The sequence below is a fragment of the Pseudorca crassidens genome, chromosome 14, assembly GCF_039906515.1.
Source record: "Pseudorca crassidens isolate mPseCra1 chromosome 14, mPseCra1.hap1, whole genome shotgun sequence".
In the NCBI taxonomy this organism is placed as follows: Eukaryota; Metazoa; Chordata; class Mammalia; order Artiodactyla; family Delphinidae; genus Pseudorca; species Pseudorca crassidens.
The window spans coordinates 8,639,359-8,665,322 of record NC_090309.1 but is presented as its reverse complement, the minus strand read 5'-3'; the positions used below and the strand labels follow the sequence as shown (position 1 = coordinate 8,665,322).

Below are 25,964 nucleotides of genomic sequence, written 5' to 3'. Positions count from 1 at the left end.
TTCAAATGTAATTCTTTCTTCTGCCAGCCCAATCCTGCTGTTATACCCCTCTAACAGATTTTTCATTTCAGTTATTATACCTTTTAAATATAGGATTTATGTTTGGTTCTTTTTTTATAATTCCTATCTCTTTTTGATATTCTCTTTTTGTTGCTCTCATACTTTCCTTTAGCTTTTTTATTTATTTATTTATGGCTGTGTTGGGTCTTTGCTTCTGTGCAAGGGCTTTCTCTAGTTGTGGCAAGCGGGGGCCACTCTTCATCGCGGTGTGCGGGCCTCTCACTATCGCTGCCTCTCTTGTTCTCTGCGGAGCACAGGCTCCAGACGCGCAGGCTCAGTAATTGTGGCTCACGGGCCCAGTTGCTCCGCAGCATGTGGGATCTTCCCAGACCAGGGCTCGAACCCGTGTCCCCTGCATTGGCAGGCAGATTCTCAACCACTGTGCCACCAGGGAAGGCCTCCTTTAGCTTTTGATACGTGGTTTCCTTTGGTTCTTTGAATATGTTTATGATAACTGATTTAAAGTCTTTGTCTAGTAAGTATAACATTTGTGTTTTCTCACGGACATTCTATTGACTACTTTTAAGCCTCTGTCCTTTCCTGTTTCTTTATGCTTAAACTTTTTGTTTGAAACTGGACATTTTAAATTACATAATGTGGCAATTCTGGAAATCAAATTTCCCTCTACCCCAGGGAAAGAGAAGAGGGCCTTTTGTTTGTTTCGTGTCTCTCTTGGGATAATTCTATAAAGCCTGTATTCTATGTCATTTGTAGCCACTGAAGTCCTTGCTTGGTTAGCTTAATTCCTATCTTTTTATTGATATTCTTTGTGTAAATTGGCTAACTGTTATACAAAGATAGTCTCAAATGCTGGGACCAATACGTCTTCTTTTTTAAAAAAAATTTATTTATTTACTTTTGGCTGCGTTGGGTCTTTGTTGCTGCACATGGGCTTTCTCTAGTTGCGGTGAGCGGGGGCTACTCTTCGTTGCGGTGCATGGACTTCTCGTTGCGGTGGCTTCTCTTGTTGTGGAGCACTGGCTCTAGGCACATGGGCTCAGTAGTTGTGGCACACGGGCTTAGTTGCTCTGTGGCATGTGGGATCTTCCCGGACCAGGGCTCGAACCCATGTCCCCTGCATTAGCAGGCAGATTCTTAACCACTGCGCCACCAGGGAAGCCCTCAATATGTCTTTATGAAGGGGCTGTGTGTGTATGTTGAGGCATGTCTTCAGTGTTCGGGCAGGCAATTTACAACTCTGCCTGAGCCTTCATTTCTTGCTTGCTCAAAGCCTCAAGGTCAGCCAGAAGTGAGAAATTATGGCCTTCTTAAGTCTTTCCTGGACATGTGCATAGTTGTACACATGTGTGTCCTTTTGGATTCCAAGAAATATGTCGGGTCTTTCCAAAGTTCCCCCATTCTTTCCTTTTAAGTTAATTGGTGAGTCTCTTGCTAGCTCCATCTGGTATCACCCCCTTAGGCAGTTGCCCTGTGAAATAATTGCTGCCGATTGCTTTCACCAAGTGCTCTGTGGATAGGGCCAACTGCACCAAAGAAGCACTGAGTCAGGTCAATTAAAGACAAGCCCTGAGAATGGAGCTTCTCCATTAAGCTGTCAGGCCAGTCACATAGTGAAAACTCCTTGGGGATAGGGCGTTATGAGGCACTCCAAATGCTTTTTTGCGCCTCCTTTTTTGCGAGGCCACTGGTTTTCACAGCTACTATGGCAGCAGGGCTGTTAGTTTTCCAGGCTACATATATTCTCCAGTGAAAACACATGTAAATATATTATGTTTAATGGCTCCCAAAGAAATTCTCATGTAGGTTGTTTCTAGTCCCCAAAACAGCACTGCTTAGCTCTTAATTATCATATATAGATGATCTAAGTCAGCTTACTTATTGTATATAGACAATCTAGGTCCACATGTTTATCAGAATCCCTGGAGGGCTTGTTAAAACACAGATTGCTTGGCCTCACTTTCAGAGTTTCTGATTCAGCAGGTCTGGCATGGAGCCTGGGAACTTGCATTTCTAGCAAGTTCTGAGAGGATATCAATGCTGTTGTTTGGGTATCACATGCTGAGAGTTTCTGAAGGATGGGGATATTTTCCCACAAGCACACTTCTAGGATACTTTCTTCTATCATGTTGTGATGCTTAGGGAATGCATAGTACCATATTTACCAACAAACCTGGCTCCTTTTTCTCTTGATAATGTTCATTCTACAGTGAAATTGGGGCCCCGTTCCTTGCTGCACTGAAATTGTAATTGATCTTTATAAGATTAACCTGAATTACACAACAGTCAAGTGACAAATGTTATTGGAAGCCTGATTCTCATTCAGTTTGTTACTATGCTAAATGAATGAATTGTTGAACTTTGATGTCTATTTTTAAATGTTTGTGAATTTAAATTTGTTACTTTTTTTTAAAGCCAGTGATTGAAAAACTCTCTTGGCTTGATTAAAGTTATCATGGCCATAAAATGTATTGTCTGAACACTTTTGAGAACACTTTTGAGAATGAAAGGGGACCTATTAATAATTTTGCTGGGTAAAAGATGTAAACTGGGGTTGTCCCAGCTAAACCAGGTATATTGGTCACCCTAATTTTAGAAAATAAGGTATAAAATTATTTTTGCATTTCCACAAGTTTGTTTGATATTTTGGATTTAATTTTACACTAGGGTTAAATTTCTGTCAATATTTCTATCCATTTATCTGAAGAAATAATAGAAAGCTTTTTGTTAGTAAATTAGTTTTCAGAAGAGAAATAAAAAAGTCAGAAAATAAATTAAACTTTAAAAAGTTTCATATTTACTTATTTTTATTCCAGACTGTTGTCTGCGTTTGGTTTTTGTGACATGGGGAAGCTCAGCTCTTATTCTAAATATTAGAGAATTTTTGTTTAATTTTCATTTCTTACAGGTTAATCTTTTCTTTTTAAAGTAATTTATAAATGTTTGTTTTTATACCTGAGGGATGTGAGGGCCAGCTGAGAAGGGTTCTGGTTTATTGAATTAAATTAGTTTTCATTCAAGAATTTTTAAGAATTTTTTTTCTGACAAAATTTAAAGATGAAGATTAATGTTTATATTCAGTCCAGTATTACCCTTGCTCAAGCAGAAATATTAAGGTTTAAAGTTATATTAAAGTGATTTTTCTTCCAAAACTTCTGACTCTTCTATTTCACATCCCCCCGCGCCCCCGCCATGGAAAAATAGAACTTTGGGAGAGAGGTGTAAGGAGCTGATATTTGGTGAGAGTCTGTAAATGTATATTTATACAGTATGCCAGGACAATCTGGAAGGATGTTAGCAGTCTCTGTCTTCTTGCTTATCTGTTTCTTCAAAGTATGATTTTAATTTTTGCTTGTTTCTGGGCTGAATGTTCAGTTTCCTAAACTTCGCCAGGGGACTGCGTAGTCCGCACCCGGGGAGCGCGCTCACCGGAGGGCAAACGGCCGGAGCGGTTCCCGGGTCGCGACTCTTCAGGAGTCTTCTTCCTCAGGGATGCGTCGGGGCCTCCAAGCCTCAGTATTTGTGAGGGCGAAAATGCCATCGTCCAATTAAAGTGCAGAAGTTCAAGAACTCCTTGCAGGCGATTCGATCACAGCTGAGAGCTGGTCTTGCAGGAAGCCGAAAGAAGTCTGCGTGAGCAGCCGCGGAGGAGGACCGGCCGGGTGGGGTCGGCCCAGACCGGGGCTCGTGGAGCGCGCATGCGCGGCGAGGGGGCGGGGCCGGGGCGGGGCCGGCGTGGCCTCCTGAGCGGCGGCGGCAGCAGCAGCGGCAGCAGTAGCAGCAGCAGCAGCCTGGGCGGCGGGTTTGGCGCTGCAGCGCTGGTGGCAGGTTCGCGGCTGGGGTGGGCGCCGCGGACCCGGACAAGAGGACGAGCACCTGGAGCCCGGCTGCAGCCCACGACTTTGCGACCCAGCGGCGGCGTTGCTGCTGCGGGGCTCGGGCGCGCGGCCCGGCGGGACCGAGGACGGCGGGACGGCAGGGCGCGGGCGCCGCGGGCCGGGACGCGCCAGGTAGGTGGGCCTGGCCGGGCCGGGCCGGGGACGACGCGGCGGCCGGGAGCCACCGGGGACCTGGATGCTCCTCGGGCGGAGCGGGGAGCGGCGGGGCGCGGCGCGCATCCCGATACCCGGCGCGCCGGACGCGGAAGGCGCCGGCGGTTGTCATGGAAATCGTACAGCTAGCGGTTCCCTGGTGGTGGCGTCTTCGGAGAACGATCAGACCCCGGCGAGCCCTAGCAGGATGACGCCCCGGGCCGCCTCGGGCTGAGGGTAGCGGGCGGCGGGGAGCCGGGATGCGGGACGTGGCGCCCCCGAGGCCAGGTCGCGGCGCCTGCTTGGTGCATCTCCAGGGCTGGATCTAGTGACTCCAGACGCTGAGGCCTCGGGGTGTTTCGGGTGTAAACAGAACCGGGTAAAAATAAACATACACCTCGGTGTAGGCCCCCATCCTCCCAAACTCTTCCCTTTTCTGCCGGCCCACCGTCCCCGACAACAGTTCTGGCATCTTTGCTTTTGATATTTTCTTTCTTTATGGCTTTGCTAGTCAATGAATTGAGGCCTGGGAAATCTGCAGGGGTTTGTGACTGTCTCCTGAAAAGCCAATCATGAATGTGTAGGCCACAGGAGATTGAAACACTCAAAACGTCAACGGTTAATTTACGTGTTTGTGGGCGAAGGGAGCGGTGATGGGCTCGGCTCTCCCTCCCCTTGTTGCCTGCCCTGTGACATTACATAATCATGTATTCCTCCTGCCCCGACTTCATCCCTAACGACAGATCATAAAAAAATATTCCTCTGGATAAGAAAAAAGTATAGGCGGTTGTAAAGCCCATCTTCTTGTGTTTTTGCTTTGCCACTTAATGGGTTTTGTGTTGAGAGGCTGCAGAAGAGTCGAATTTGATTTGCCACCTGCCCCTTAAAGGGGCATCTAAACCGAGGGAGTAGGAGGCGGGGTGGCAGTTTGAATGTTGCAGTGAGATTCTGCCTGATTCATCTCTGTTCACAGTGGATGGGGCGGACTGTGGGCAGTGGGGTTGGAGAGCGAACAGGCTGACTTGGATGTGAATCTTGAATCTGCCAGTTGCTAACTCTGGTTCTCAATTTTCTCATCTCTGGAAGGTGAGAACAGAACCTACTTTGCTGAGTTTGTTTTGGAATCTAGATGCTGTTGGCATTGGTAAGTGCGCATAGGCTAACTATAGATTGTCCTAGAATTAAGCCTAATTTTTCTTTGATTGAAAACAGGTTTTCTTTAACAGGAATTTTGTCTTTGGATTTAGGCTAGGGCCTTTGTTTGGGGGGTCCTTTGCTGAAATGTTTACTTCTGGAAGAGTCAGTTCACTGGTTTCTTTGAAGAAAGTTGAGATGATGGTGCCTGTGTGGGAAGGTCAGTGTGGTTGTTGTGTTGGAGGGCTGGTGTCAGGAGACTGCGATGCTGTCCGGGGGTGGGGGGTGGGGGGCGGCGTTGCGTGCGAACTGGAGCCCACAAGGCCTGGTTCCCTGTGGTGTCTTGCGAACAAGCCTCTGTAACAACAAGCCAGAGTTACATTTACAAGGAGGGTTTGCCCTGAAGACAGGGCTTAAAGGAATAAATGCTGGAAAAATACAAAGAGAAAGGAGGGCTGTATTTCTACTGAGCTCAGTGGTAGAATTAGTTGTACTAATTCCACTAGCCGGTTTACTTATCCAACTATTTTTCATTAGGCTTATGCTGTCTCAGAGTGTTTGTCTGCTCAGGTGCAAGTCCTGCCTCCCAGCTAGACGCAAAGGCAAGGGTAGACATTATAACTCATTGTTTTTGGAAACTGTATATTTTGTTGTATTGCTGTTAGACTTAATGCCATTAGTAAGTAAAAAAAAAAAAATCAGTTTAAGGGAAGGATGAAATCAAATAATATACATAAGAGGTTGTAAGCTGTAAAGCTCTAGAGAGACAGGTTGTGTATGATAGAACTATTGACCGTTCAAGTCCCGTTAGCCAGCTGCCTAACTGGGAGCATTCTCCTCAGCCAGCAAATCTGCAAGGGCACCAGAGGAATGGAAGCAAAAGAGTGTGTGGGACAAACTGATCCCCATCCCATGGCTTAACATTTCAAGAATCCAGTAAGACACAGTAGAGGGGGAGACTTTGGACCAAGACTGTTTTATCCTGGTTTCTTATGAAAAACTTCTTTAGAGATTATGTATTCCAGGAAGGGTCCTGTAGCATCATCAGCTACGCACAGTGTCAGGATGCTGTGGCTTTCACTGAGGGAAAAATAGCACAAATTTGCAGTGAAGAAGCCTTGATTATGTTGTTGCTGCTTCTGTGGAACTTGGTTAACGAGCTAGTCTTGAGAGATCCTTCAAAACAGCTTTTTCCAGTGTCCTGGAACAGAAGCTCTGTGAGGACAGCATATTCTAGGGAGACCAGTAGTAACACCAGGGTAGGCCTGCTTCATTTTGTCTCTCTGTGCTTTTAAGGAAAATACCATTGTGAACTTAATCCCCAGGAATTGACCTGTATTTTTCTATGCATATGCATACCTTGCTCTCTTAAAAATTTTTTAAAAAAATATACTATTTCAGATTCACTGAAAAGTTGAAAAAATAATCGAAAGAATTCCAAGATATCCTTTACCCAGATTCTCCGAATGTTGACATTTGGTTTATCCTCTCTCATATTTGTGTGTGTGTGTGATTACTTTTCTCTGAAATGTTTAATGTTAAGTTGCAGACTTGATACACCTTTACTGCTAAATACTTTATTGTGTATTTCATAAAAACAAGGACATTCTCTTACAAAACAACAGCATGATTATTAGAAATCAGGAAATTAAATGTTGATGCAACGCTATTATTTAATCTACAGGTCTTTTTCAGATCTCGCCAGTAGGCCACTTTAGAGCAAAAGGAAATCCAAGATTCTGTGGTGCCTTAAACCATCCTGTCTCTTTAGTCTCCTTTAATCTGGAACAGTTCCTGAATCTGTCTTTGTATTTCATGACTTTGACATTGACGTCTTTGAAGACAACTGCCTGTGTTTTGGATAATGTCCCTCCCCTTGGGTTTGCCCGTGGTTTCCTCCTGCCTAGATTCATATTATGCACTTTTGGCAGGTGTGGCACGGGGCGGTGCTGCAGCCGTCTTAGCGTGTCTCACGGTGGGAGGCATATGCTGTTGATTAGTCCCATTCACTGGTCCTGTCATCACTTCATTAAGATCCTGTCTGTCAGATTCCCTCACAGAAAGTTACCGTTTTTCCCTTTGTTGTTAATATGTATCTCATAGTAAGATCACTTGAGACTGTAAATGTACTGTTACTCCTCATACTTTCACCCACTAGTTTAAGAATCCATTGATGATGCTTACCCAGATCAGTTACGATAGTTGACAGATGGTGATTTTCTAATTCCATGTTTCTTTCTACGCTTATCAGTTGGAATTGTACTAAAAGGAAGAACTTTACTTTCTCCCTCATTTACTCTTTGGTTTAACCATGTCTCTGCACTCATGAATGAATTCCTGCTTTATACAATAGATTATAGTTTGTTATGCTCATTACCCACTTTTCTGCTTAAATTGTCCCAGACTTGGCCTGCAGAAGCCCCTTCCAGCTGGCCCTCCTGTCCTTTTGATGTGTTCTCATCATCTTTGAGGACTTCTTTACTTTCTGGCACAAAACCTCCAAGACTCAGCTTGTACTTTCCAGCCCTGGAATCAGCCATTTCTCCAAAGAGTCCAAGTTCATTTTAGTGGAGAATGATACTGAAAAACCCAGATCTGGGAGCTAGGTGTGCTCCTTGCTGCTTCCAGGCCTCTTCAGTGGACAGGTGTTCTCATTGTAAACATAAGTGGAGACACGTCATACAAAATTTTCTCTGCTTTACTTTTTAAATTTAATGCTATGTCCTGGGGATCTATATGCACTGACATGAAAAGTTTGGTCTGTATTCCAGAGTGTGGGTGTACTGTTATTTCCTTAACTGTCCTTTATTGATGGACTTCTAGGTTGTTTCCAATATTCTGCTCTAAAAATAGTGGGGAATCTGTGAACCACGTCATTGTCAACACAAATATTTCAGTCTCCTGGATCCCTCGAAGTAGAATTTCTGGGTTAAAGAGTAATATTAAATGGATAGCTTTGCCACATTGCCCCCTCACCCCTTCCAAGAAGCTTTATCACTCTGTGCATTCGTCAGTGTGTGGAATTGCCTCTTTCCCTTTAATTTGGCCAACACTGAACTGAAGAGTATAAATCTTGTTAATTTTTGCCAATCTAATGGATAAAGAAGACACTACTTTTTAAATTACATTTCCCAAATTACCAAAAATATTGAAAACCTTTTCTTGCCAGTTCATATTTTAGCTTCTGTGAATAGCCTGTTCATACCTTTTGACCATTTTTTCTTTTGAGGTTATCTTGCTGGGCTGTGGAAGGTACTATAACTTCGGACTTTATTCTCGGCAGCCTTTGATGTCTCCTTTAAGGGTGATGCATTTTTCATCCTAAAGGAGAAGGAAACTAACATATCTGAGCACCCCTACGTTCCAGGCCCTGGGCCAAGCGTCCATATGCGTTCTCAGCAAGGTCCCGGCAGAAGGCCAGTGGTGTTGAGGGGGTGGCTGAGGCGAGGCATGATTAAGGCACCACCTGGGGGTGATTGTAAGTGGTTGAACCGGCATTCAGACCCGGGTCTGTCTGGATCTAGTGCCGTCTCCACGAAATTACATAGCTTCCTTCACAGGATTTTGAAATGAATGCTTTATGTGTCAGCGTGGATGTGAAAATCAGTTACCTGGAGTCCTCAGTATCAACAATTTCTGTCTCAGTAAAGGGCTTTTTTACTCAGTCCTGCTTGGTGAACATACACATCTCTCAAAACCATCTGTTTTATTCCTGGAGCTATTGTGGACTCTGCAGTCAAACTTCCTGTAGGTCTTCAACTGGCTGTGTGACTTTGGGCGAGTGGCTTCATCTTTCTGTGCCTGTTTTTCTCACCCGCAAAACTGGGCTGATGGCAGCAGCAAACCCAGAGGCTTTGCTGGGGGCTCGAATGAGTTAATACACGTCAGGTGTGTGCAATGGCGCCTGATGCTTGCTGAAAACCCAGGGGATGTACCTTAGGATGAGTCTATATGGAAAGCACGTGTGGGAGGCCGCGTGGAACTAGCGCAGCCTCTTCTGGTTGGGTTTAATCTCTTAACCATCCCTTTTGTCATGACCCGGCCGGGAAATGGGAACCCAGGGCCCCTGGGTGCTGTGTGCTTGTATCCTCTCTCTGCAGACCTTGTTTGTGCCCTGTCATGGGCCTGCCAGCTAGCCCAGTTGGCCCTTCCTCTCTGCCCACAGCTGCTGACCTGGGACAGCTGAGACACTGTAGGCCTTTCCGTGTGCGGTCTGCTCAGTGGGGGTCACCTGGGAGGGTCTCAGAGGCAGGCAGTATCTGGTGGGGAGGGGCATGCTCTGGGGATAAAGAGGAGGTGTCCATTTTCTGGAATGGGGTCAGGAGAACAGACAGGTGTCCTCTGGCCTCCAGGAGGAGGGGAGGGGACCACTGGAGGGGCCAAGCGACCAGCTCCCCTCAGCTCCCTTCCTCAGAGCCTGTCCCTCAGACACCTATTCTTTCTCCTGACCTCGAGCCCCTGCAGCGCCCCTTCTCTTATGCTTGCAGGCAGGACTCTGAGGTCTCCTGAAACCCCCGGCCTCCCTCCCTGCTCCCTGCCCCATGCCTCCACCAGTGCCCTTGAATGTCTGGCATCAGCGGCTGTTACAGTAGCTGCCTGATAAAACTCACTCCAAGATGTGGAACTCCTTTCCTTCCCTGTCCTGTGTTGCTTGCATTTCAAGTGGTGCATTCTCTAACCCATGAATTAGAGCTTTCAAGACGGATGACCTTGGTGTGCATATTCTGGGAGAGCAAAAGAAATGCATTTAGGCAGGTGCATGTTTCTGAGAGAACAGGTCCTGTTAGGAAATGAGGATGCCCAGTTCAGGAGTCTCCCTGGGGTTATGGATTATGGGGCGGGTCAGTTGGGGTGCTTTTGGCTGCCAAGTCAGCAATGAGGACGTTTACTGTCTCACAGACCTGGAGTCCTACTCTAGCAGCAGTTTTGAAGTTTCATCGAGGACCTAGATGCTTCATCCCAGGGTCAGCGTCCCCGCAGTTATGAGATGGTCCTTAGCGTCAGCGAGACTGCGTGAAGGAGACATGCCAGCCAGTCCCCAGCCACAGGGTCTGCCTGTCCTCCCTCTGGTCTGTGGGAGCAGTGAGCATCATGTGGCCTCCCCGGACCCAGAACAGGAGGCTTTGGGCCGGCTGACTTAGGAGAGCTCCTCCGAATGTGGCCCCCAGACCCGCCGCATCAGCACCACCTGAGACTTGTCCGAAATGCAGTCTCAGGCCCCAACCAACCGACTGACTCAGAAACTCTGGGTTGGGGCCCAGCGATCTGTTGCGAAACAAGCCTTCCAGGTGATTCTGATGCAGGGTCCAGTTTGAGAATTGCTCCCTTAGTCTAATCAAGACCACCCCCCCACTCCTCAGCTGGATATGGAGCTGGTGCTTCCGGAATCCAGAGAGGACAGTTCCCAGAATAGGCGGACGGGAGGGAAAAGTTGGGAGGTCAGCCCACAGTGTCAGCCGAGGGGCGTGCAGAGCGTTTAAGGAGCCTGTGGGCGGCTTTGCCCTCCCTGGCCCCCTGCCGCAGTGTATGGGCCCAGCTGAGTGTCCCAGCTCCCGTGCCCGCAGTCTCTCCAGCCCCTCTGAGCGGGGCCCATGCCCTCCCTGCAGGACTCGGCACTGAAGGGGGCCGCGTTGGGAGCGCCGGCCCCAGCTTCTCTCTCTGGCCCAGTGGGGATGGGGTGCGCGGGCCCTGCTGGCTCACTTTCCTAAGCATGTTCAGGTGTGTGGGGTTTGCACCTGCTGCTACTTCTCACTCAATTAGGAAGAAACAGGGAGCAGTACCGTTAGGAGGGGCTTGGGGAACGCGGAAGGAACGGGCCTGGAAGGGCGGCAGCCTCAGGGACTATTTATAATGGTAGTGGGGTGCGACCTGCCTTATCGTCCCCTTTCGGAGGCACAGCCTCACCTTCACGCTCGGGTGGAGTAAAACAGCCGCCTCCATGGTGTGATTCGTGGGATCAGACTAGCCCACTGTTCCAGACCTTTCCTGGAACTAGAGAGCCGAGGTATTTCTAGATTTTCTTGACTTTGCACGGCTTTCAAGGTTCATCCTAATACACAAAAGTGATGTATGGGAGCCTCACGCTGAGCGCCTCTGCATCGGTGCTGACGGCCCAGGAAGGAAGGGCAGCCCAGGGGGAGGGGGCCTGGGGAGGGTCCAGGATAGTGTCTTCAGACGGCAGTGGTTTGTGACATCAATTTGAGATTGTAACCGGCATTAAAAATGTTTTTGAAATAAAATAGAAAATATCCAAGTATATTTCCTACAGGGAGGGTAAGCATTTTTTGATCCCACAGGTAGTGACTTGCACGTGTGTGTGTGGGTATTGTCACGGTGTGATTTTTTCTTCCTGTGGGTTTTTTTCAAAAAGTATTAAATCCGAGGGTTGAGCACGGGGAGGAGGGGGCTCCGCTGGACGTGTACGGACGGACACGGGGTCTTTTGCCGGGGAGGGGGCCTCGGGGGGGGGGTGCGTGTCTTACTCCAGGTGGAGAGCCACGGATGGGAAACGAGAAGGGCCTTTTAGCGGTGTGGGCCGGGGGAGTGGAGCTGGAGCCCCAAGGACAGCAGGGAGGGGTCTGAACTTCCTGGTCTCACTCTGGTTTACTGTTTGTGGTGTTTGACCACCTGGACCAGATCCTCCTGAAGATGTTGGGGGTCCTCAGCCTGGCCACTCTGAGACTGGGGAGGCCGTGGCAGGGAGTGTGTCGACTTTTCAGAGGTTTAAAATGTGACTCTGGACGCCTGACCCATCCTTCTGACAGGGCGGATCAGCATATGGTGACCTACAGAGGGAGGACGGGGAAAGGGGATAGAGGTGGAGACAGATGTGGACAGGTGTCTGCGTCTGGCTTGTTTGGCGGCTGGCCCCACTGTTGCCTGTGAGCAGTGACAGGACAGCTCCCACGTCGCCCTGGCTGCCGTTGGGACGGGGTGATATGCATTGTTTCACGCCGGGGTTAGTCTGGTTCGTGTCACAAAGCATACGCAGTAATGGCTTCGGGATGTCAGTGTCTGTTTTTTGAGGGGGGCAAGTTGGATTGTGGGAAGAGAAAGTGCTGGACAAGAACCTGAGTCAGCTTTCTCATGTGTAAAATGCGGAAGGTGCCTGGCTCACGGGGATGGGGGCGGGTGCTGTGTGGATTAAATAGTATTGATACAAGCAGGAGAGGTCTGGGCACTGCAGCTCTGGACCAGTGCCGCTCCAGGGAAGGTACCGTCTCGCAGGAGGTCCGGCGTTTCCCCTCTCGACTTTGCAGTCTCGATTACCCTTTTTCCTACTGTGCCCCTGTTCTAAAAAGTGTATTCAAAAGGCTAGAGTGCATCCCATCTCTCAGTCCTTCCCAGGTCACCTCTAAAGGGAAATGCTGCAGAAGAAGGAGATTTTGAGAGGTAGGGGACTGCCGGCAAAGGTCAGAGGAGAAGGATGTGGGCAGAAGAGGGAAGTGAGAGTGGCCTGGGCTCATAGATGTTTAGTCAGGTGGCCACTGACCCAGCTGTCTTCTACTGACACTTTTTTTTTTCTCTAAAGCACATAGAAACTTGTGATTGTGTGCAGTGGAACGGTAAGTATTTTCACATTTCTTAGTCATTGCTTCGACTGTGTTCTGCGTAAACACACGTTAAACAGTATGATCACATTGCCTAATTGGGCGCTGATCAGATGGCCAGTAAAATGGAGTCATTGGTGGAGCGTGTGCCAAGCAGCCTCAAGGTGCCCCAGAATCTTCCACGCGTTGTGACCGCTCTGGTTTGGAAGAGGAGTGGTGGGTGAGTGGATTGGCCTTGCGGAAACACCCTGCTGGTCGACAGGCCCACCTGGGGGAGGAGGAAGGCGCGTTTGGGTTTTACCCCCGGCTTGCAGGTGATTTGGGGAAGTCGGGCCTGAGTGTTACCTTCTCCTTCCTTGTTCATCTAGTGAAGGTCAGTCCCTGCATTCCTGCCCCCTTGGCCCCCAATCCTGCATCGCAGTGGAACTGTGATGGTGCCTGAGGGCTGCATGGGCAAAGTCTTGTGTGTGCTTGGTTTGGTGGGCCTCAGGCTCAGACACAGACATACATAAAGTCTATTTAGGGAAGTGCTTCTGGAGTCTGTGGCCTTGGAAGTCCACCTCCTGCCTCGTGCTCTTTCACTTTCCCTCCGCTCTGTAGTGACTCAGCAGCAGCTTTCCAGAATGGAGAAGCTTCGTGTCAGAGATGCTGGAGGACCCCGGGCGTGTCCGTGGAGATGGACCCTCCCTGTGTGCCATGCAGACCAAACTCTTCCTGGTCCAAGTAGAGCATCCGGTGCCGCCCCTGGCTTCTCCACCTGTGCCCCATCCCCACACCCCTACTCTGAGGCTCTTTGCAGGAAGTCCCCCAGTACAACTGCACTCTATGTTGAAGCCCAGATCCTTGTCATTCTCCGTGGACTGATGGAGACCACTCTACTCTCTGATATTTTGCCTTGATAATTTATGCACAGTTATTGTCTGGTTCAGCTCTGGATTCTCTCTGGCAGCTTGACATCCTTCCCTGACTTCTCCACTTACGTCTCTCTGACCTCCTTTTTACTCTGTTTTTGACCTATTTTATTTCTTTTTAGCCATCCCTGACCTTTTTTTTTTTTTTTTTTGCGGTATGCGGGCCTCTCACTGTTGTGGCCTCTCCCGTTGCGGAGCGCAGGCTCAGGGGCCATGGCTCATGGGCCCAGCCGCTCCGCAGCATGTGGGATCTTCCCGGACCGGGGCACGAACCTGTGTCCCCCGCATTGGCAGGCGGACTCTCAACCACTGCGCCACTGGGGAAGCCCTTGTGTGTCTCCTTGAAATGCCGTTGAGCCCGTGAGAACAGGAACCTGTCTTGATAGCAAAAATAATCTTGGAAATAGTTGGTGTTCTGCGTGTGATTTCTCAAGACACGTGTTTTGTGATTATCATTATAGGTGCCTTCGAGCTGTTATGATATTTTGAATAACTTCAGCAGAGGGAGGATGATCTTTGCATTTTGAGTCAACTTAATTACTTAATCATTCTTTAATTAGTCCAATATCTTTACCAAGCTAGGTGTTCACCTCGTTGGTCAAAGACAGAAGAAAAGCCAGCAGATGGATTGGGAAGCAGTGAGGGGCCTTGTGCAGGGTTGTTTCACTGGCTCAAAGAGAAAGAATGCTTCCATGACAGTAGTACCGCCATCTTGGTTAAGAAGCTCCAGGTTTTAAAATTAATCTCTGTCAGTTCCTAGCCTGGGACCACATAAGCCTTTTGCACTGGGGACTTGCCGATCAGGCTGTGACCCCGTGTGCTCTCAGGGCATCAGGTCACGCCGTCTAGTGTGCAGGTTCGTTCCTCGTCGCAGCAGCCAGCGCAGCCTCAGCCCCTTCTGTGGCCAAGAGGGTTCTAAGCTGTAGTGGGTGTGACTCATTTCAAACAGGATTAGATGAGACACGATCAAATTCCAGGGCCATAAATCGCTGTATCATTCCTTGGAACTGGACGTGACAGGCTCTGACCAGTGTTAGAGACCCGTAGGTTGGCTGTTCCCTAACTCTTAAGGGTTGTACCAGTGTTTGTGGCAACCAGCAGCCCATGGCTTAGACTGTGAACCTAGTTTAGTGGACTAACTGTAATGAATAAAAAGGGGCTATTTTTACCTCATAACCTAGATTTGTCTGGACTGAATATGCAAGCCAAGCTATTAAATGTTTGGGGCAGTAAACAGGAATTCAGTATTTTAAGTCTTTCTGAGCTTGGTAGTGGGGCAGGCCTGGAAGTAGGATTGGTTGTAGCTTTTTTAGGATTATAAGTGTTGACTGCGTCAGGAAGGAACTGTTTTATGAAATAACTCTATAACGAAGTGAATCTTCTTATGCTTACAAGGTCTTGTGAGAATGTACTCACCCTAGCCTGGAGCCCAGAGTAAATTTGAGAATGCTTTGTTTAAAGGCCTCTTTCGGGGAAAATGGGACTGTTAATGAACTTAAATCTAAAATAGTATCCTTCCTTATCCCCAGCTCTCAGCATTCCAGGATGGTGGCGTTCTCCACCATTGGATATAAGTGAGAAATGGTAAAGTTGTTAGGATTAACATCTGGTCGTGTGTAACAGAACAAATCGGAAGGAAAAGAGGCTAAGTTAAAGTAGGCATTTATTTCTCTTTATCTACTGAGGTCTGGAGGTGGGCAATCAGAGCTTGTGCCCTACCATCCCTAAGCCCAGGCCTCACGTCCAGGACGGCGGCTAGAGGTACACCGAGCTCGTGGGCGTTCCAGACACCAGGCCGCAGGAAGGCAAACCTCCTGAGAACTCCTCGTCGAGCTCTGTCCTTGTATCTTGTTGGCAAGAGCTGAACCCCTGGCCACACCTAGATGCCAAGGAGGCATGCAACCCCATGCCAACCGAGTCAGGGTCCTGGGCCTGTTTCTAAGGAGGAAGGGAAGAATGGACATCGGAGGCACAACTAGCTGTGTCTTGCCTGTAAGTTGTTATCTGTTTTGAAAGATGAGTTTTTGTGCTTGTTGGGAAAGTGTTGGCAAAATTTCTGTGGAGAAACCAGGCGCGGGCGTCTAGCTAAAAACTCAAGGGCCTAAGACCTTTCTCACTTCCACGTGGGCCTTCATACTCGAGCCTGAAAGACGTCACTGTTCCTTTTGTGCCTCCACTTCCTCATTTAAAGAACAGAAATGGTAGAAGTCTAATCTGAGTTCTCAGGGCCAGTGCTGAGCTCCGCAGACTGGAGTTGCTTTTCCCCAGTAGCTCCCTCGGGGTTTCTGGACCCATGGGTGTGTTCAGAAGGCAAGGGCTGCCTGGGCGTGGGGATTTCAGGCAGAGTGTGAGATCCAGGCGAGGGCCAGTGGGCGAGATGCCCTGAGTGGGAAGAGGCCTGGAGTGGGAGGGCCTGGGAGAGGCAGAGAGCTTCTCTTTCCAGAGCCATCCTCGCCCTGAGCCTGCCACGGACATGCCCCCTCCCCAGAGGGTTGGGGGAGGGCTGGCCTCGCCAGCGGAGTTGAGAGACGCCTGGGTCTGCTTGTATCTCTCCTGCCTCTTTCCCTCCTCATTCTGCTTTTCCTTGCAGAAGGGTGATCCCAAGTGCCTCGCTCTCTGTCCGATGAAAGGGATCCCATAACTCTAGGTGTCAGCGAAATCGACTGTGTTCTGCTCTTCGAGGCATTTGCATTTTAAGAAGGATATATGTGCTAGCAGTGCCTACACTCAAAGCCTCTCGGATGGTCGGACGGCCGACCCAGGAATAAGAGGAGCCTGGGGCCCTCCCTGTGCCACCAGCCGCTGGGCGTAGCGTGTGTCTGCTGCACATCTGGGTGAAGCTGGCCAGGCCAGCTGCTCCCGTCACCTTCCCCCCACCCCAGTCCAACGCCTGTGTGCAGCACGTGCCTCACACCTCTCGTGTGCTCACACGCCAGTCAGGCGTGCACTTACGCCTGCCGCTTGCACACGTGTATACACTCTCACTGTGCGTGCGTGTGCATGCCCACGCGCCCCTCCCCCTCCCCACCCCCCTGCAAGGAGGCAGTAGCCCCCGGAAGTTGAGCTTCTGGAAGGGCCGTGCATTGCTTTCTGGTTGAGTGGAATCCCTGGGGGCTAGGGGTCTGGATGTGCACGTATTCAAGCATCTTTACCAGAAACACTCCCTGAATTCATGCTCCTGAAATCAGGAACTTCCTTTTGTGTTTCCAAAGCTAACGATGAAAATCTGCTCATGTGTAATAACAGCTTTTCCTGGCCTCTGAAGACGTTTTAACTTCGCCTTTTAAAAAAGGCAAGGACCACCCCAAGGCCCTTTCTTGTCTTCTCTCCCGGGGCAGCTCCGCAGGCAGTGGATGAACTGGGCGTCTTTTCCTCTCACCCCAGCATCTCCGCTGCCTGAGCCGGTGCTAATCTCCCAGATTGTTTTGCTGTCCAGTTCTTTCTCAGTAGAAACATAATTTGTTTTTTCATGTTTGTGGGTGAAATATTTTGCTTGCGGGAGGTGACCGTCGAACTTCATCGAACTACCTTTCCTTCCCGTCACGGGTGTGCCCGTCCCTGTGTTATTTGCGACTTGCCTTCCCATTCCACAGGTGCCCCGGTGACCAGAGGCTGCATGTGTTTTTCAGAGGAAACAAAGACTGCTGGGACACCCTAAGTATGCAGTGTGAATGCAGAAAGTGAGGCCCTGCTGGAGGCAGGTGGTTCTGATTTCCGTGTTTCGTCTCCCCCTCTTGAAGGGGCAGGCGCTGTCACGGGGTGGGCTGGGGGAGAGGAGGGTGGAGGAGGCCGGAGTCCTGGAAAGCACTGCTGCCTGTGGGAGGGGGCTGTCAGCACAGGTCGTGTGGCCCCCGGCCTGGTAACCCTTGCCAGGGACATAGTGGCACTCGGGGAACATCTGAGTTCCAGATGGCAACAGCAGAGCCCCAGAGATATGTGTTCCTAGAAGTGGATACAGCGTCTCAGGATCCTCTCCCTGCGATGAAACAGCCAAGCGGCTGCTTTGGTGGCCCCCCGTTCTCCACCGTCACGCTCTCCCTAGGATCTCGTGGGGTCTCTGTGCAGTGGGCGCGGAGCTGCCGTGAAACATGGTCGAGCCCCTTGGCCAGAGGCCGGGGAGGGGGCTTTGGTAGTGAGCGATTACAGGAACAGGGCTTGGCTTGCGTCCGCTAAGGCACGCTCGGTCTCCAAGATTCTGGGGCTCTGGGACTCGGCCCAGAGACACTGAAGTGTGAAGGGAGCACCCATGGGGGCGCAGGATATGGTCCTTGGTCAGGGACTGACCCTTGATGCTGGGGAACTAGATACCCTGAGTGCCTGGTGTGGGTCTCTCTGCCACCCCCTGCCCCCCAGGTTGAGTGGCCTGAGAGAGGGTGGGTGGCATGGTCACTTTAACGGCGTGTAGGCAACTGTGGTTCAGATGAGGCGGGTGAGTGCTGGGCAGCTAAGAGGAAAAACAGCATCAAAGTAAGATAATCTACTCTGGGCACCTTGAAGAGCTGGTGTGGGGAGTGCTGAGTGGCTGGGTCCCCTGAGCCCCATGGTCGGGAGGTCCCCTCACCCTCTCCTTCCTGGTGTGTAGTTCCTTAACAGTAACTCCTTAAGGGTCTGGAGGAATTGCTTAAGAGGTGCACTTCTGCTTTACTGCATTTTATGGCGATGTCATGTCCCACGTGGTGTTCACCAGTGTGAAGATTGTTCTCAAGGGACATGCCCAGTGAACACAGCAGATCTGGGGTGTCCTAAGACATCAGTGTCCTTCAGGGCAGGGACAATAGCTCAGTTTTCTATTCCCAAGAGCATCCTACAGTGCCTGGCACAGAATCGGTGTGTAATCAATGTTTGTTGAATGAACGAAAGAAAAAAGCTACTACGCCATTGTCAGAAGTGAAAGGAAAGCCTCAGGCTCTCCTGGGAACATAGCCTGTTACCTGGATATCAAGTTGGGGTTCAGTCTAACTTAAGAAAGGGAGGTGAGCCCAGAGCCCGTGGTCGTCCCAGTTAAGTTCTCAAGGTGAAACCAAGCCCGTCAGCTTGTCCCCCTGCACCTGAAGTGTCCTCAGCGCACGCCCCTCATCCCGCTGGCTGGAACCTAAGGCTCTTCTGCCCCTCTGGGAGGAAGGAGCCACACCTCAGGGCTTGGTCAGCCTGGATGTTTGCTTCCTAAATTTAGTGAACCTAAAAGAGGAATTCTGTTTGCACATGCACAGGGTTGTGAGTGGAATCCTAGGGACTTTAGAGAAGCCGAGAGGATAGGGCACACAGGAAGGGGGGCCTCCTCCTCTCCTGGGCCTTGCGGGGAATCACAGGGCTTCACGGAAAGATGAGTTTTGTGTCAAGGCTGGGGGTGGTGTCTCGAGCTGGGGGGCTCAGGAGAGAAGTGTGGGCAGGATGGGGTAACACGTCAGGAAGGGGGCTCAGGAGGGGCGGGACTGGCTCAAGATTCGGGACATCATTCATCCTACCCCGGAGTTTCTTCAGAGTTGTTTTTTTCGTTTTTTTTGTGGTACGCGGGCCTCTCACTGTTGTGGCCTCTCCCGTTGCGGAGTACAGGCTCCGGACGCGCAGGCCCAGCGGCCATGGCTCACGGGCCCAGCCGCTCCGCAGCATGTGGGATCTTCCCGGACCGGGGCACGAACCCGTGTCCCCTGCATCGGCAGGTGGACTCTCAACCACTGCGCCACCAGGGAAGCCCCAGAGTTGTTTTTTTTTAATATTTATTTATTTTGGCTGTGCCGGCTCTTCGTTGTAGCACGTGGGATCTTTAGTTGCGGCACGCAGGATCTTTTAGTTGCAGCATATGGACTTCTTAGTTGTGGCATGCACGTGGGATCTAGTTCCCTGACCAGGGATTGAACCCGGGCCCCCTGCATTGGGAGCGTGGAGTCTTAACCACTGGACCACCAGGGAAGTCCCTTATCAGACTTTTAAATTGTTTTGTTTGTATCTTATTGGTTGTTTGGTTGATTGATTGATTGATTGAATCATTATTATCATTTTACATGACAAAAGCAACTCCTAGTCTTCTGTGGTCTGAGAAGGTCCTTAGATTGCAGTGTTCTTGTGACCACCCCTGTGCAGTAATCAGGTTCGTGGGCCAAAATTGGCTTCCTGGTCTCCGCTCAGGGCTGGGCCAGCAGGCGTGGGCACCACAGCTCCCTGAGCCCTGCCCAGCCCTGGGGCCTGATGCTGGGTGGCCGAAGTGCCCAACCACAGGCAGGATGTCCCCAGATCCTGCAGTGGTGGCAGTGAAGCTGTGTCTCTGAAATGACAGAAATGAAACCAGCACCAGGGAAGAATATTCTAAACGGCCTGTGAAAACTGGGCTGTGAGAGAGACGAAGCACCGGGGTATGCAGAGCCCCAGAGATATGTGTTCCTAGAAGTGGATACAGCGTCTCAGGATCCTCTCCCTGCGATGAAACAGCCAAGCGGCTGCTTTGGTGGCCCCCCGTTCTCCACCGTCACGCTCTCCCTAGGATCTCGTGGGGTCTCTGTGCAGTGGGCGCGGAGCTGCCATGAAACATGGTCGAGCCCCTTGGCCAGAGGCCGGGGAGGGGGCTTTGGTAGTGAGCGATTACAGGAACAGGGCTTGGCTTGCGTCCGCTAAGGCACGCTCGGTCTCCAAGATTCTGGGGCTCTGGGACTCGGAGCATACGTGTCCCTGTGCCGTATACTGCAGTGACAGTTGGTGGAAGACATGGACGAAGGCGTCCAGTTGGGGAGGAGGGAAGTGAAGGCAGAGAGCGAGGGGTGCTGATGCTAGAGGGGTGATGGGGGTCACTGCCAGAAACCGGCACGGCCCCCTCCTCCATTCCCCCACCTGCTGGGGTGACAGTGCCCCAGAGTACGGCCCCCTCAAGTCCCCCATCCTTGCACTAATGTCACTTGGTGCGAGTCCTCGAAACCTGCCTGCTCTTAGCTCGATTAGACAAATGGGATGACATCCTGTGTTATGTGTTCCAATAGGCGTTCACTTCTGTGGTTCAGAAATTATAAGGTTCAGCAGGATATGTGATAAAGTCTGCCTCCTGCCCCATCCCCCAGCCACCCAGATCCCTTCCCTGGAGCCACCAATGCCACGTGCTTCTCATGTATTCTTCCCTAGGTATTCTGTGTACAAGCCAGCCAAGTATGTGTATGTTTTATGTGTACATATGTTCACATTCACCTTTTTATTGCACCGGGGCTGTCGCGCTCCATGCTCTCTGGGGCCTCCCCTTATGCCCTGACTGTATCCTGGTACTCTCTGCACGTGGGAACATAGTTTCTCTTTGTTTGGCCCAGCTGCACCGGGTCACCCTGCCAGGCTGTACTGTAGATTCTTTAAGCAGATCTCTCTTGATGCGTGGTGGGCACTTTCCAGCCCGTGCTTGGCACGAGTGTGGTTACTGCCCCACCCTGTTCTGAGGGGTGGATGGAGTATCACCCTGGCTGGAAGGAGAGCGTGGCCTTAGATGACGTTTGAACATTCCTCCGCATTTCCTCCTATTCTCACCTGGCCTGTAACTATTTCTTGCTTAGATATTATTTGTAAGATATGCTTTTTAGAATTATCGCCTTCTAGTCACACACAGACTTTTCAAACGGGTCTGTAGCATCCTGAATGAGGCTTGTCCAGGCTACCTGGACCTCAGCTTCAACAACAGTGGCTCTCCGGGCTTCCCTGGTGGCGCAGCGGTTAAGAATCCACCTGCCAACGCAGGGGAGCGGGTTCGAGCCCTGGTCGGGGACGATCCCACATGCCGCGGAGCAGCTAAGCCCGTGCGCCACAGCTACTGAGGATGTGCTCTAGAGCCCGCGAGCCACGACTACTGAGGCCACGCGCCTAGAGCCTGTGCTCCGCAACAAGAGAAGCCACCACAATGAGAAGCCCGCACACCGCAACGAAGAGTAGCCCCTGCTCGCCACAACTAGAGAAAGCCCGCGCGCAGTAACAAAGACCCAACTCAGCCAAAAATAAATAAATTAAAAAAAACAAAGAAAGAACTATGGCTCTGAGGGGCACTCCTCTGCCTGGCCCACCGCAGGGCTGAGCAGCAGGTGCTACAAGAGGCTCTGGAGGGACGTCTCTGACAGCCGGGCCCAGGACTGCACAGTGCCTGGGGAATCGAGCCGATTTCCAGCTGTGGTGGTGGGCTGATGCTGGTCCTGGCTGTGCCCTCCCAGGGTGTCAGCCGCTCCCACCATCACGCTGTGTGTCTGGAAGGGAAGGGCACGATCCGGACACGGGCACTGTACATGCGGACGACTTGGAGTCATGTTGGGTGGTCGTCGTCAGCTTCTGAGTCTGCCAGGCGGCCCTGGCAGTACGCCACTGAAGTGGGTGCGTGTGGGCAGGGGCGTCTGCGAGGCCCCCCTTCAGGCCCGGGAGGTGGGCTGGCGGAGGCTGCTGACACCTACCTGCCTGCTCACGTTCCCTGCCGTACGAGGTTTCAGGCACAAGGGCGGGGGAACGTGGCCGCATGGCCCGGGGGTGCTCCAGGGAGCAGGACGCGGTGATAACCCCTCAGGGCCGTCCCAGGAGTGTGTCTAGGAGGCTGCGCACAAGACCCAGGTGGGGTCTCGCAGGACAGGGCCAAGCTGTGAGCCCTCCGAGGGGAGTGAGGGGCGCGCGGACGTTAGGCCTGAGCCCCCGGGGTCTGCCAGGCTGAGGAGCGCCGAGGGGCGCCTCCTTCTGCCCTGGCTCGGTCCTGACATGCTGCTGTCCCCTGTCTGCCCTGGTGGTGTCTTGTCAGGAACCCAGGGCACATGTCTCCCATGAGTGAGCCCAGCCCTTGCACCCGTGCAGAAGGTCAGACGAGAACGGGTGCAAAGAAGACAGCTCAGAGGGCTGCTCTCAGGAAGCCAGTGGGCTTCCTCTTTCTGTTCATTTTTTCATTAAGACACCCTTGAGATTTCGAGGCTCCGCCTTGAGCCCTTTGTGGCGGGCTGCTCGCGGCCTGTGAGAGCGGGATGGTCTTCAGATCTCACGCAGGCTGGAGACAGAGTGGCGGGGCCCCTGCATGGGGGCAGGGGGAGGGCAGAGGTGCCTCCAGGATCCGGGCCTCGTCCGCGCAGAGCCCGGAGGGCAGCTGCCGGCGCCAGAGGAAGTGGGATTATTGCACATCGTGTGTTTCAACACTGGGGCCCACCCCTCAAGAAGGAAAACCAAGAGCGGGGCCGCGGAGCCAGGGCTGAAGAGATGGAGAGACGGGGACAGAGGGCCAGATGTTAACCACCCGGTCCTTTGCTGGCCCAGCTGGCCCTTCTCCCGGGTCCGCAGGGCAGGGCTCTCGGGGCCCAGCCACATTGGGGACCCGCCTCCAGCCCCTCCTTTGGCAGCTGCAGGGCCTGTGGCTGAGAGGAGCGCTTCTGCTGTGTTTATTCAAGGTTAGGAGACCCTGATCACAGCTCACGATGCCTGAGGTCCTCTGTGAGAGGTCAGCAAAGGCCGCCCATGGATAGCTGAGTTATTGTACTGGGTGTTTAAGACAAATGCCTGTGGCAAAATTGTATTTTTATGTAGGATGAGCTAAGAGTTTGGGCAGCCTTGGAAACTCCCTCTTGAGACAGAATCAAGAGAGACAGTATATGTGAAGGAGGTTTTTAAATGTCAGCAGGCTCACTGCAGCATAAGGCTGTAGCTCTTTGCATAGCTTGAAGGACTGGCTCATGGTCCAGGGAGGTGGCAGGAACCGTCCTTCACGGATTGAGGTTCTCAAACTCCTGCTGTGTGCCGGGCCCTGTTCTGTTGGCTTCGCTCATACTTCCCACTTCATCCCCTGTATCAGTTTCCTAGGACGACTGTCACACATTCTTACAAACCTGGCGGCTTAAAACAAAAGAACTTTCTTTCTCTTACAGTTCCAGAGGCTAGAAGTCCAAATTAGCGTCACAGGGACAGAATTAGGGTATCAGCAGGGCCATGGTAGCTGCAGAGGAGAATCCATTTCTTGCCTTGTCCAGATGGTAGCCGGCTTTCCTTGGCTCACGGCCCCCTCCTCCGTCCAGCGCCAGCTGTGTAGCTGCTTCTCTGTGACTGTGCCTCCCTCTGCTTCCGTCACATGGCTTTCTTCTCTTCCGTCTGAAATCTTCCTCAGCATCCTTTTTCTCGGGACATTTATGGGGATTTAGGGTCCACCATATATTTCAGGATAGCTTCTTACCTCAATATCCTCAACTTAATCACATCTGCAAAGTCCGTGCCATGTAAATAACGCTCACAGGTTGCAGGGCTTAGAACGTGGACATCTTTGCGGGGGGCACTATTTGGCCTCCCACGTGGCGCAGCAGCCTGGTGAGGAGGGCACCGCCCGACACAGCAGACAGAGTGAGGAAGCCCAGGCTTGGCACAGCTGAGGCTGTTAGGCGGCCACGGTTCGTCCTCCTCCTGGACCTGCAGGAGGGCCATTTGCTGGACATGCACTCAATGAACAGATAAGTCGTCTTCCTGTGTTACACTGGTTTGGAAAAGTAAGAGCTTCGGATCAGGGGCCTGTGCGGCATCTCGCTAGGGGCACGTTTGTTGATGAGTGAGTTCGTTTCACTGTGGCCAGGTGGCCCTGGGCAGTCTCGTTGTCCTCATCTGTGAATTGAGGACAGAACAGCCTGAGGGTCAGATGGTATCACCTGGGTGAAATGGCCCAGCAAGGGTCTGTGTGAGGGGTCCTTGTTCAGTGTGAGTTCCTGGTCCCAGCAAGGAGAAGTCACATGAGCAAGGCCAGGTGACATGAAGGAGGGATTGTGTTAATACCCGGAAGAAATAGTGCACTGGGATTTGTGCAAATAATTGGCTCATTGATGTGACAAACATTTATTGAATGCCTGCCTGTGCCAGGATGTCAAGGGGGCGAAAGGGAAAGAATAGCAGACAACACCTACCACTCCTGCCCTGGGGGGAGGGGAGCCGGAGGACAGACGTCTAAAAGGTCATTTCCCGATTGTGGACTGAGAGAAGTCGTCTTTGATTTGAAGATGAATAGATATGCCTCTATTACATATTTATTTATACTTACATAGTATAAATAACATGAAAATTCATGGTGGTCCAGGGGGAGGGGGGTGGTGGTGGGATGAATTGGAAGATTGGGATTGACATATACACTAATATGTATAAAAAGATAACTAATAAGAGCCTGCTGTATAAAAAATAATTAAAAAATAATAATAAATTCATGGCGGTCCCTGTTCCCGAACCTGGAGCCACGGAGTCAGAGGGAGACCAGAATTGAGTCAGTTATCTGTATCTTCAGCTCATCTTCCTTTTCTCCCCCGCCTTGGTGGCTGGCCGTGGGTCCCCAAGACCCCTCAGTTGCTTGTTGTAGGTCCTTGAAGTCCCCTCAGTGGCTGGTCATGGGTCCCCGAAGTCCCGCACTTGATGGCTTTCAGGTCCCTGGTGACTGACTAGACCCAGTTACCTCCGTCCCCAGGGAGTGGGCCTGCTTGCTATCCCTCTCTACACTGAGCCCCCGCTCGGGTTGGGCCTGGGGTTTCTCCTCCCGGTGTAGGCCTGGCCTCTGCCCAGCCCTCAGGTGGACAGCTGCTTGGCCTCCGGGCTCTGGTCTCCCTCTGACTCCCTGGCTCCAGGCCCAGGCCGGCCCCTGCCCACCTCGCCGAGTCTTCCCTCCTCTCCCAGCTGCGCAGGAAGGGACCTTGTGTTGTTAGCTTTCTTACGCTGACCTTACTGAGCACTTGCTGTGCGCCAGGGCCTGTCGGCTCAAGACGGGTGACGCACGTCCCCTGTCACTGATTTCATGAGCCACCCGCCCTCCTGGAGCCTTGCCAAGCGCTGGCTGCCGTGCACGGCTTCCTCTCATACGCCCTGAATCACACGCGTCTGTCCTCCCATTTTGCAGGTGAGAGAACTGGGGCGCAGAGAAATGAGGCTGCCCAGTGGTCAGTGGCAGAGCAGGACTCACAGGTCTTTCTGTCCACAAAGCCCCTCACAAAGTTACGCCAGGTAGGCCTAGCCCGGTGATAGACCAGCCACCAAACTCACGGGGTGACTGGGGTGGCAGCAGGTGACAGTGTCCTCCTGCATCCTTTCTGATAGGGACCCACAGTCTTATTCCCATCTCTCTCTCTCTAATCCTTGTCTCACAACCCTGTGTATACTCACCGCGGATGCCTCGTACACCCCTCCTCCCCCCTTGTCTGTTTACTGTTCCCCACTCTGTGAACTTGGCCTCTCCACCTGTGTAGCTCCGTTCTCCTTGCCCTTCCCTGTTTTAGCGGTTAAACCTGAGACCTGCCAGCAGTGCTGTCCCACGTGGGGCGGTGGCTTGGAGGGGAGACCCAGAATCATCAGCGTCCCCCCCTTGGCAGTGAGCAGAATTCTAG

General features: G+C 51.5%; 2 protein-coding genes across 9 annotated transcripts in view; one reads left to right on the top strand and one right to left on the bottom strand.

Moving 5' to 3' along the window:
- The window catches only part of MGAT4A (alpha-1,3-mannosyl-glycoprotein 4-beta-N-acetylglucosaminyltransferase A), a 504,464-nt gene that overhangs the window by 224,412 nt on the left and 254,088 nt on the right, over window positions 1-25,964 (bottom strand). The window lies entirely within an intron of this gene.
- Window positions 3,755-25,964, top strand: part of INPP4A (inositol polyphosphate-4-phosphatase type I A) — a 148,741-nt gene continuing 126,531 nt past the window's right edge. For 3 of the 8 annotated variants that reach the window (XR_010934341.1, XR_010934340.1, XM_067704222.1), the window contains exon 1: window positions 3,756-4,028. The gene's annotated coding sequence lies outside the window, so the exon portion shown is untranslated. Of the gene's footprint in view, window positions 4,029-25,964 lie in introns of all 8 variants that reach the window. The other 5 variants (XM_067704221.1, XM_067704220.1, XM_067704224.1 and 2 more) reach the window with 3 other exon arrangements.